This window comes from Myotis myotis, unplaced genomic scaffold, assembly GCF_014108235.1.
Source record: "Myotis myotis isolate mMyoMyo1 unplaced genomic scaffold, mMyoMyo1.p scaffold_m19_p_1, whole genome shotgun sequence".
Classification (NCBI taxonomy): Eukaryota; Metazoa; Chordata; class Mammalia; order Chiroptera; family Vespertilionidae; genus Myotis; species Myotis myotis.
The window spans coordinates 165161488-165173866 of record NW_023416313.1 but is presented as its reverse complement, the minus strand read 5'-3'; the positions used below and the strand labels follow the sequence as shown (position 1 = coordinate 165173866).

Sequence of the window (12379 nt, the reverse complement as noted above, 5' to 3'; positions counted from 1 at the left end):
TGCACAGCACAGACACTCGGTAAAAGTTAGAGCTAGATGAACATACGGTTACCCCAGGAATGGCGAAACCAGAAACATTCTGTATGTAGCATTCTTTATTTATCCTGCAAAAACAGTAGCATTCTTTATTCCTCCTTCTGCCTCTCCTCCTCCTTCTGTAGCTTTGAAAATGTATTTACTCCACCCATCAATTACCCAGGAGAGGTTTGGGGTCAATGTAGACAACTCTGTAGACCAAAAGAGCTCCCTGCGGCCCTTAGAATGACAAGGAAGGCCTAAGCCAATACAGACAATGGGGGAGTTCGAGTCCCTGGTCTGCCGACAGCAGGCACCTGGGGAATGGAAGTGTTATTTTCTCAAATAGCTTCATCTGCTCTGCTTCATATATGCCAGTTCCTCAGCTGAGTAGAAACTCCAGTCTTTATTTTTAAATACAGACTCCAATAACAGGCTAAGTAATTGCAGATCATCCTGAGGCCTTATTATGCCTGTACCAACATATTGGGTTTTTTAAAACCCATATTTCCTTCCCATAAATATATGTTGAAAACCTTACATTTCAGCATTATTGTAGTGGTAATGTGTGTTTGTTTTTCTTCCCTCCCATAGGGATCCTGAATAAAAACAGATCACCAAGAAAAAGTGCTGATGCATGGGTGACATTTCTCAACAATGTGTCTGATGACTCACAGAGACAAAAGGATTCTCTCACAATCATAGCTAAGAAAAGTGTATATTACAATACAAGGCACAGTCAAACTTCAGTAATACACTTTTCCTCCTGGTGCCACTGATGCTTGAACAGCTGCAGCTCACTGTCTTAGCTGACGGGGCCCATAAATACTCCTGGGAAATGGGACAAGGATACATAATGGGTCTTCACCTGCCAAGATCAGGGAAATGAATGTCGGGCACACCCTGACGCAGAAGCACTCTTTGGTGGAGAGTGATGAATATTGCCATTTGTCCTCTGCCACCGCAATTTTGGACAGGAGAGCCTAACAAGGAGAAAAATGGTGGGAGAAGATAACTGTTCTAGGACACTTGAGAAGAAAGCGTGTCATAATTATTTGGCCAACAGGAATACAAATGAAAGAGTAAAATGATACAACTTAGTTCAGAGAAAGGTAAAATTTAAGAGCATACCCATTGTGTAACATATAATTTCCTTCACTAGAAAAATTTCCTTCAAAATCTTACTCTTTTCTTGAAAAACAAATGTCAGAAATACCAGGGGCTCAGAAAACTGCAGAACAACCCCCCCCCCCCCCCCCCCCCCCCCCCCCGTTTCTGGAAGCAATTCAGTGCAGTGATGAAGATATGGGCTGAGAGGTATGGCAGACCTGGTTTGAATTTTGATTCATTCACTTTCCTGCCCTGTGACCTTAGGAAAATAACTTAACTTCTCTGGCGCCTGGGCTTCATTTCGGTAATCACTGACGCTAACTGAACCTACCCCACGCAGGTGGTTGGAGGTAACATGATATAATAAAGATAAAGATCGTAGATAGTGCCTAGACTTTGGTAAGCAGACAAACAATAAATGGCTGCCCTTTTCTTCTCTTCCTCTTCATCATCATCATCACCTTCATCGTCATCATCAATCATTATGGAAGAGGACCAAAGTTTTGCCACCGTGAAGCAGCCTTTTGGGATACTGATTTTAAGCTGTTTAAAAGACTCAGAAAGAACCTTTGACCCTCCCCCTTTCCTGCCCTAGAGACTCAGACAAATAAACTAGCTTTAGGAAGGAGATTTTAGGCTGCTCACCATAGCCTAATTTGAATTAAGTATGGTAAATGAGTGGCTTTCAGGCAGGGGCCTCTTAGCTAGATCCCCCTGTGTGCCATTGTTCCTGAGGCACCCAGCAAGGATTCTCCTGCCAGGTGCCAGGTGTGTTCGCTCCTCCTCACCTACATTGCCCATTCTCACTTCTGAAATCTAATACCCCCGTCCACCGGTTTATCCTTTGTCTAAATTTGTCTTATATACCCAATGTTGCCTCACTGTCCTTGAGATTTTCACGCATATGTGAATTACCCATGCACATGTGTTCATTTTCTCCTGTTAATCTGTCTGTTAATTTGATTATTAGCCCAAAGAAGAACTTAGAAGGCAGGAGGAAAAGCATTCATATTTTTCTTTCAGTCCCCAAAATATCATCCCAACTGTTTGGTGGCCGATTTCATTAGTAAATATTAGGAAAAAGAGCAAGGATACAATCGCCTGCCAGAACATGAGGCACCAAACTCCAAGAGCAGCACTTCTAATTAGAAAAGTTCTTTTTACGGTTGGCAACATAACCTAACAAATATATCCACCTAATTCATGTCATTCTTGCTTTAATAAGCAAAGACTACTGTAGCTGATCTCTTACTGAGTAAAATGAAGAAAAAAAAAGTGATAGAAATCATTGGATACTATTAGCCACGGGTCCTGATGGAGTCACAGCCCATGTTCTTTGTGAAAAGGGATGAAGCAGTAACCTGTTCAAGTCTCCAAAGAATTAGACAAGGTCTTTTCTGTTTTCAGATTTTCGGGATCACAAGCTAAAGGATACTTCATTTTTTTTCTTCCTCTTTTCAGACAGAATTCTGAAGGTCGAGGATTGAGTGGTGTCTGAATGGCTCCTTCTCCTGCTGCAATCCCGATGGTTTAATCATATCAAGGCTAAGGAAGCTTTCCTGTGGGTCCTGGGAGGTTGGGACAAGTCCCCTCTTAAGTGGGACACACCATTTCCAGCCAGCCTTCCTGCAGGTGGGCCCCCAGAACTGGATGAGGGGCCCGGCACAGGTTGCCAAACAATGGAAACTTCGCGTTCTGGGTGTTAACTTTAGTTACCACAGCCAGACAATGCTGCCAGTGGTGTGGAAGAAAAGATTGCTGTAGCCAGCTGTGCTGTTCACAGTCGGATGGCTTCTGTGTAGCTCCAAACGGTGATGGAGCCAGCAGCCTGTTGTAGCCAAGGACAGGATGATGGATGATCTACACACTGTGTCCAAGTAGAGAGAATGGCAGAAGTTCACTTCAGGGTTGTTAAAATGCTAATCTGGGTGAGTTAACAGAAGCTTCATAGAAAAGAGAAGTTTGAGAACTCGGTACACCTCATGTGGTACCTCTGTGGACCACTCATTTGGTCGCCCCTGGTTACATGAACAGTTGCTTTGTGAAGAAGAAAGTTTCCTCCTTTTCCTGTTGGGATGAATGATTGCAGCTTCCGTTATCAGCTGCGCTGCCTCTGCCATCAGGGACTGAAGAGGAAAAGTCAGCCAGATGACAGCCACCTCAACTAAAAAGGATTATGATATGCTCAGTACAGTTGTATGCTTTTTATTCCCTCCGCACGTCATGGGAATAAATCAAAACACACTCTTTTCCCCAACTGGAAGTTGGCAGCAGTTCACAAAATAAGCGGCAACCTCAGACATGAGCTTTGGTAGATGGTAACGTGCTATGTCTCCATTCACATGAACCCGGGAAAGTGAGACCTCCCACTCTAATGACACTCTCAATATGTGAATTACACTAATAGTACATTGGATCATCAGTGTTGAAAGCAGGAAGGCTGGACCTCTGTCTATATTTGGTATAATCAATCTTGCTTTAAAATTTCTAGGATAACACACTATACTTCCAAAAAGGGGCGCATATTTGCATTTCTTGCCTAATGGTATGTTTTGCCGTTCTCTATTTTTTTCATTCTTACTTATATTGAACATACAGAAACCTGCCTGCCTAGCCTGGTGCTGGAACACTGGCTCGCACAGCTCCTTGCGAATGACAACACTCAATAAACACGGAGTGGTTGGCATGCCCCAGGTGCCTCTTGCTTCCTCTAGAAATGAATCTAGAATGTGCAGGTTAAAGTCTATTAATTGAAATAAAAGGTAATATTTTAGTCTGCAATATGCTAAGGAAGGAGTTCACCTCCTATGGTTACACCAATAACGGTTAGGCATTCAGCCAGGCTCTTAACTCTGCATAAAATGCTTCAGGAGGGTGAAAAATGACCCTATTTCAGATGCATTTTTCACTCCTTGTATCTTAGTGAAATTCACATGCGAGAACAATGACTAAGCTAATTACCAAGGTTCATTATGATGGAGCAGCAAGAAGTGAAGAACTTCTCTAGTTTCAGTAAGTCCTTAAAACTATGGGCATCTTTTGTGAATCAAAGCTCTATTCCTGCCTACTTGCCTGTGTGCCTTTCAAGCAGCAGAAACCACCACGGCACAGGAGCTAGCGGCCCACTTACCCAGAGCAGCTACTGGACAGATCCCTCCCTCGCAGCCAGCAGCCAGTGAACTGAAGGCCACTGGATCTCTAAGCTGTCCTCTCTGTAAGGACTAATAGGTTTACGTCACAGCCATCTTTCAAATCCATCAAACCAGGGGAGGAGATAGGACAAAACAACAACACACAACAACAACAACAACAAATGAACACACACACACACACACACACACACACACACACACACCACACAGCAGGGCAGAGGGCAGAACGCCCACAAATCTAAACCAAACTCAAGTTAACCAGCTTTCTGGTGATGGGGAAATAACCATATTCCCAGCACACCGTCCTGCATCACAGACCCGTTCCTCACAAAAGCTTACCTATGCAGCGCCCCTCAAAGAAAGGAGGACAGGTGGCATTATTCTGCGGGAACCAGTAAGAAGCAGTTGTTGATCTGACTAAATGTGCTAATGGCGGAAAATGGTCTGGTGAACAACATATTTTGGAAATCTGAGGGTTACTTCTTGAACTATCTTTCTGAGAGCACATTCTAGAGACCTAAACCAAAGCACAGACACTAGCTATAAAAACAAGACTCGGTAAAGGCTGAGTTATTATAGTTCAATTTACCTTTAGATGTTTAAGTTCATGATAATATAGTCCCACATCTCAGAGCTTATGTGGCCGTTTCTATTTAGCTAAGCCAGGGCAAACGTTTGTGTACTATCTGCCAGGCTGACAGAATATGCCTGTCACTCACTACATTAAACATGACTACACACAACTTAAATTTCCTGAGTTAGACAGCTAAGAGAGCCAGGGGGATTTTTTAACAACATGAATAAACCGGCTTCAAAACCTATGGTTTAAACCACCAACAAGGATAGTAAAATCATCACCCTGAGCTGTCTAAGATTCGATTTCTCAGTTCTACCAGGAAGAAACCCTGAAAGAAATTCTCCAAACAAGTTATACCCCCTATTCTGAGAAACAGAGACAATCCAATTTAGGAAAAAAAAAATGTTAAACCTTTCCCTAGGACTTCAACCTTGAAATAAACAAAACAATCTGCTCCTTTGCCCCCAATACCAGGTAGATCCTGCAGACTTAACATTCTTAGTAGCTGGAAGTTCTTGGGAAAATTGCCCTAGACACTTATTTCCCTTAGAAACTGGAAACACTACCGTTATTTTTATGGGAAAGTAGCCGCCTGTAGAGGTGGACCTAGGTCCAATTACTGTTTACAAAGTCTATATATCTTCATTGACGATTTACTGTCCCTTCAGAGCGGAAAATCGCGCAGCCTAGAGCGGTGAGGGGCTGGGATGCTGGAACTTGGGTTACTGACTGGTCACCTCAGAACAGGGAGCTCTCTCTCCCCTGGCTTCCTCTAGGGCTGTAATTAATGCCGCTACTTCATTCCGCGTTAGCTCCTTGACACTTAGCTTCCCACAAGTTCAGGATTTAAACAATCACCTGACAAGCACTGGCCCTGAGAGTCGATGTAGCAGACAATTTCTGAACCCAGTTTTCTTCCACACCTTTAAGTCCTTTATGACTTTTTTTATTTTCAATCCAAGAGTTAGACACGACAGAGGAAGCATTAAGCCCCTCCGCATTCTCCCAAGGCGGCAGCCCAGGAACAAACATCGCTGTCAAGACTGGAAATAAAAGTTTCCCTACCTTCCTCCTCACCATCCCCCTGCCAGAAGCTGCCGACCGGAGCGGCGGCTCTCTCCCGGCTGCAGGACGCCTCTCGCCGCGGGAGAAGGGGCTCATGCAAAATTGACTCTTCCTTATTTGTTTCCATCCATAATTGATGGGCAGATGAGAACGTAACACATCTCAGCGCCCGGCTCTTGCCGCCTGGCGGAGACCCTGTCCAAGACGCTTCCGTAAATCATTTCCAGCCGGAGAACAAAGCACGGAAAGTTGCGGGGGAGAGTGGCCGGGAGGAGAAACCCGGGCGCCGGGTGGGAGGTGGGGTAGGCGGTGGGCAGCTCCCGGCCCCGGGCCCCTCCGCCGCGCGCTCAGCCAGCAGGGGGAGGAGGAGGGTGGGCAGCGGCCCCCTCCCGGCAGGAGCCCGGGCAGGAGCCCAAGCAGGAGCCTGGAGGGTGAGGGTGGCCGATCCCCCCGAGCCCCCGCCCCTCGCCACCCCGCGCACCGCCGGGGCGCACTGACAGGTAGCCGGAGTGCCCGGGAGCCGCTCGGTCTCCGCTGTGCGCTACGCCCCTTCTCCCGGCGCGGCCAGTGCTCGCCCGTCCGCTCCCAGCCCGGCCGGGCGCTGCCCGATTCCTGCGGTCCCGGCGCTGGCTTCGGGGCCCACGGGCAGAAGGGGGCGGCCGAGCCCGCAGCCGGCTCCTCTGGCTTTGGCTGGGCTCTTCGGCTGGCTGGAGACGCCGTGCCCGGCACCGGAACAGCCTGGGCTGCCCCTGACAATGCGCGGGGCAGCGCGGAGCTGGCGCTGCCTGGCAAGAAACTTTTCCTCGCCCCCTTCTTCCGCTAATTCCCCCCGAGGGGGGTGCTCAGTGCTGGGGGGCCTCCAGGGCCACATGCCCCTCCCCCCAAGCTCCCAGCTCCGCCAGTTTTGACGGGTCCGCCAAACCTCTCCAGCCCTCCGCGCGTCCCTGGCGCGGCCAGCGGAGAGAGCTGGTGAAAAAGAAATCAACTCTCCAGTGGCCACGCACGCTCGCGCGCACTGGCTGCGATGCAGGCTCGGAGGATCCCGGTCCGATCCCCCCCAGGCGCCCAGAGCATTACAACATTTGCACAAGAGGGGCTTACCTCATGAGGGGAGGCTGGTAGAAATAAAGCTTGTCACGTGCAAGGAAAAAGGAAAATAAAGGAACAAAATAGAAAATAGACATGGATGTCCCTCTGTGTCTTAGGTCTTGGCTCCCTCGATATAATCCTGAAACTCGCCACCAGCAGTCCTTGCAGCAGCGTCAGCAGCAGCAGCCGCCGCAGGAGCAGCGGGACGAAGCAGGAGCAAAACAAACCGAGGCTCGGCAAATGGTGTAATTCGATCCATCTCCGAGTCAATCCTTCAAGCGGCGCGGGCCCACCCCCGGGCGCGGACGGTAGGAGGCGCGGGTGACCGGGCACGCTCGCCCCAGCCCGAGCCCCGCGGCCAGCGCCGCCTGGAGGCCCCCAGCCCGGCGCCGCGGCCCCGCTGACCCTTCGGTGGCCTCCGCGTCCCTCCTCCCTGGCGCTCGGCGGCGCCCCCGCCCTCTCCCCACCTCTGAAGAGCGAGCGGCTCCTGCCAGCAACTCCCAGCGCCCCAGTCATCCAGCTGGCGGTGCCGCCGCAGCCCGCGGAGCAGCCTTTTTGCTTGCCCCCCTTCTTTCCCTCTTTTGCTCGCTCCTTCTTTCCTCCAGCTATCCAGAGGACAGATTATTGCAGCCCCGAGGAGCGGCAGGCGCAGTTCCTCCGTAAAGTTCTGCCATAGTTTCCTAATCTAAGCTGTATTTTTCTAAGCACATCTTTACAAACCGCCCCCATATTACCTTTCTCGCTCTCCCCCTTCCAATTTCTCTTTATAACCACTAACTAAAACAGCTGGGAAGAAGCAATCAAACATTGCTTTATCTTTATAAAAATACAGAAATTGCCCACTAAAAATCCCATTTTTACTCTGAATGAAAGCCATTCAGTACAGTGTAATTTTGCAAGCTAATGAGCCGGTATTTCAGGCAAGTGTTTCGTGTAATATGTTGTGGGAGAAATGAAAATGTCCTTGAAGTGACATCATTTAAAATTGACTGTCACAAATGAAAAAAAAAAAAAGTCATATATTCCAAAACAAGAGGATCTGAGCCCAAACTTCATTTCCAAGAATGGGAAATGTGTTTTATTAATTTGCAGTTGAATTATGAGTCACTGGGGGCTCTAAATGGCTGGAATGAACCATAATGCCCATTTAAAGAAAAAGAAAGATCTTTATCGCCAAACTTTTAATTTTCATTTGAGTGTGGTTAATTGCCGTGAAAGAGAAGAAGGAAGCAGAGAAAGGATTTTCCTTTCCTTGAAGATTCCTGCCTTCTCCTCAGTACAAAGTTACATGTTTACATTTAGGAAAATACCCTATTCTGAATTGTTTCTGAAGGCCTGACAGCCTTGACAAGGAACTCAAAACACACACACACACACACACACACACACACACACACACAAAAGGATACCCCCAGGAACTGCTTCAGGACAGTTTCCTGGGTAGTTAACACTTTGTTACCAAAATGAAGAAGGAGGAAGGAGGAGAGGTTGTCTTTTAAAATATAAACTCTTCCTGCTGTTCTTCCTACTGGAAGAAAGGGGTAGGGGGCGGAAAGAACAGCTTTGGCAACAGAGCCCTCTGATTTTTCTATTGTTGTTAAATTAAGGCTGTTGTTGGCTGGCTGGCTGGTGTTTTTTGGTTGTGCTGGGTTCTGACATCATTGCAAGTTACTTGGCAGTCAGGGCCCTTCCCCAGCCAACTTCTGACCCAGAAAGCTGTGCCTGTTTTACTGGCATCCAGTCATTCCGTATTTTCTCCATCAAGGGAGCAAACCCTGCTGCAGGCAGAGGGCTCTGTGCACTGAATGAAGATGCAAGGTGACCAGTGGTTCGATGAGGAATCAAATTGCCACCCACCTCTCCAGAAAGCTCATGAGTTGTCCTGTGTCTGCTGCAGCAGCAAACAGAAAAAGTTCAATCCTCTAGATTCCTGATTTCTTTGCTGAAATTCAGTGACGGACAACTCGCCAGAGTGCCACCGTAGAGCCCTAGACTGAGTTCCTAAACCCAGGAATGAAAACATTTCAGGTTGCAGAAGGGTATGGGGATGGGTGACTTCAAGCCAAAAATTAGACATGTTTTCAGTTTCAATATTAGTCTGGACCTTAGAGCCAATCCCGGTGTTGGGTGTGCTGGGGGAACAGAGTTCAGGAAGAGGACAAGTCACTGGTGTCAAAGAATGACCCTTCACCTTTGGTCAGGATGGAAATAATTTTAATTTATTAAGGAGTCATCAGGAAAATGACACTCCTTTTATTCCGATTTTAGTGGGAAGAATTGTAAGGAAACTGCTCACTCTTTATGCCGTTTATTAGCATATGGCCCGGTTGATTTTAGACACTTTTAACCTGTTAGCTCTGTTTACTTCTTTAGTCCGCTGCCTCCACAGCCATCATCTTATACTCTAGGTAGTTTCCTGCGAAATTGCATGCTTCCTGTCTCCATGCCTTCACTTGTGGTATGATTTCTGGGATTCTCCTTCACCATGACTTGATGCCCTTTAAATTCTGCTTTTCTTGACTTTTAACAAAAATTTTGCTGAGGTGTCAAAATTTCCCCCATCCCACTACCTTTGGGATGGGTTTAAGCACCTCTCTGCTGTACCCTATGTAACTTACCAAATTAAAGGGAAAGTATCAGTTTAGGATGTCTTCCCTACTGGCTGCTTCTTACCTGTAAGGATCATACCCTATTTACCTGCACAGCACCAGTGCCTAGCCCAGTGCCTGGTATTTAATGGGCACTCAGTAAATACTTGTTGAAGAGATCTGGTCATGGAACCCACCACTACTTCACATTGTTTTATGTGCCAAACCAGAGAGTATGGTCTCTGTGTTGCATGCTCCTTCAGAGTAGGGGTTTATTCACCTGCACCCCCAGAGCAAGCATAGTACCTGTTGTGAGGATGTTTGTTAAGTGAGTGAATGATGAAGGGAGGGGAGAAAGATATTTGGCTCTTTCTGTACTCAGAAAGAATACTTAAAGGGTTCAATGATGTAAATGGTTAATAACTATGCTTTATAGTGTTATCTTCATACATCTCTCATCACTGATAAGTGGTAACCTAATTTATAATCTATTTTTTAAAATTTGCTTTAGCCCTAGCTGGTTTGGCTCAGTGGATAGAGCATCAGCCTGGGAACTGAAAGGTCCCAAGTTTGATTCTGGTCAAGGGCACATTCCCGGGTTGTGGGCTCGATCCCCAGTGGGGAACTTGCAGGAGGCGGGCGATCAATGATTCTCTCTCATCATCGATGTTTCTATCCCTCTCTCCCTCTTCCTTCCTCTCTGAAATCAATAAAAATATATTTTAAAAAATGTACTTTAGGAGTAAAATTCAGAAGTTTTTTTCTATGTTTTAGTTCAAATCTAGTTTTTGTTTTTTGTTTTTAAAATTGATTTTAGAGAGAGGAAAGGAGAGAGGAAGAGAGAGAGAGAGATATCAATTGGCTGCCTCCCATATGCTCCCTGGCCAGGTATTGAATCCTAAACATAGATATTTGCTCTAACCTGCAATTGAACCCACCACCTTTTGGTGCATGGTACGATGCTACAACCAACTGAGCTACACTGGCAAGGGCTTTAACCTACTTTTAAGACTAAAAGCTATCTGAAAGTTATAGAAAATCTGTGTGTAATAGTCAGTGAAAGCTTATCAATCATCAGAAAGTACCACTCTTTAACTATTAGAGTTATTAAATGAAGAACCTAATGCTAAGGTATGTGCTATACTCTATCCTAAGCATTTTACAAATATTAACTCACAACAAGTCTGTGAGATAAGTACTATTATTATCTCCATTTTACAGAAGAGGAAACTGAAGTTTAGAGAGTTTAAATGACTTGCCTAAGGCCACAGAGGTAGTAACTAAGCAGGATCTGAACCCTACCTCTTACTTGGTTGTAATAATACTTTTAATAGTGAGGTCACAGTTATTGGCAGAAGGCTTTGGAACATAAGACAGCCTGGATTCAAATTCAGACACCTCCTCTCAGGATAATTTATCCAACTACACTGCACGTCAGTCTTCTTATCTGTGAAACAGGGGTGATACCGATGCTTCAGATGTCTTTCATGAAGACAATGTGATAACGCATGTAAAGTGTTTAGCATCTTACCTAGAACACAGAAAGCACTGAATCAACATTAGCCAACATTCTTACATATGCCCTGAAGGCAGTGCAATCTGGGAATTCTGCAGAATTGGATTAGAAACTTAATCCAGCTTCACATTAAATGTGAGATTTAAAATAAAAGTACACAGTATGCAATGGGTTTGCAATAAATTTTTGTTGCATTCCATCTCCTTCATTTCCTCATCTATGTGCATGTGTTTATTAATTCAGATATGCTATTCACTATCCAGTTGTTGATATAAAATAACATTTGTCTGAATTTTAATGAATAATACAGCTTAGGATGCAGAATTTCATGTTTGAAAATAAGAAGATAGAGGTATTGAAATTATAAAGGTAGCTACAGCTTCTATGATCACTTTAATTTGAAGAGCACATATAGCATTCCTTGCGTTTGCACATTATAGCAAGTGCTTTTGTGGCAAGGGATTGCTTTAAAAACTAATCTAAGCTCTCCGTGACATGATAAATCATTAATAATATAGACCCAAATCTCGGCATCTGCATGGGCACAGCTGGCCTCCTTGTGTCAATAGTCTGCATATGAAAGTGACTCTGCCAAGATATTTCACTTTAATGAAAAATATTTATCATGGTAAATCTTCAACCTCAAGAGTTTACTGACATAATTCATTTCTATTATTATGTACTGTGATAGTATACCACCACAGCTAGGTTTATGTTTGGAATGATAAAAATGTGCTTTTTTAGTCATTTTGATTACTCTCCCTTAGCATGAATAATTTTTGCTGTGCTCTCTGAGTAAAGGGAATGCACCATGCATTTACAGAAATAGTAAATTAGTTACTTGTCTAATTTTGCTAATGATTCTGCAGGTGCCACTTTGTGGAAGGACACTGGATGCTCAAGCTGAATGAAAGGAGGTAAGCTCCCCACCCCCATCAGAAACACCAAACAGCCTTCAATAACACAAGCTCTTTTGAAAACAGACAGGAGATAGGAATGCTATCACCATTTTATCAAAGATCTTTTGAACAAACGGAAGCAAAATAAAATTTTTAGAGGGAAAATCAAATAAAAAGATGATAACTCAGCTGGATTGCTTAATTGTACTTCAATGTACTTTGGGGAGAAATACTTATGGTTTAGGGATGCCAGCTTACATCCCAACAGATGTAAATTCCTTACAAGCATCTCTCCACAAATTTACAGTAACCAAGCCTTTGACCTTGAAGAACTGGGGCTGAATAGTATCTATTAAATGTTATGAAGT

The 12379-nt window shown here is 45.2% G+C and overlaps 1 protein-coding gene across 7 annotated transcripts in view; it reads right to left on the bottom strand.

Moving 5' to 3' along the window:
* Positions 1-12379, bottom strand: part of SEMA6D (semaphorin 6D) — a 586160-nt gene that overhangs the window by 48613 nt on the left and 525168 nt on the right. The window contains exon 1 of one of the 7 annotated variants that reach the window (XM_036300530.1): positions 7021-7385. The exons of 5 other annotated variants lie outside the window; for them this stretch is intronic. The gene's annotated coding sequence lies outside the window, so the exon portion shown is untranslated. Of the gene's footprint in view, positions 1-5919; positions 6160-7020; positions 7386-12379 lie in introns of those variants that run through there. One more of the 7 variants, XM_036300538.1, reaches the window with a different exon arrangement.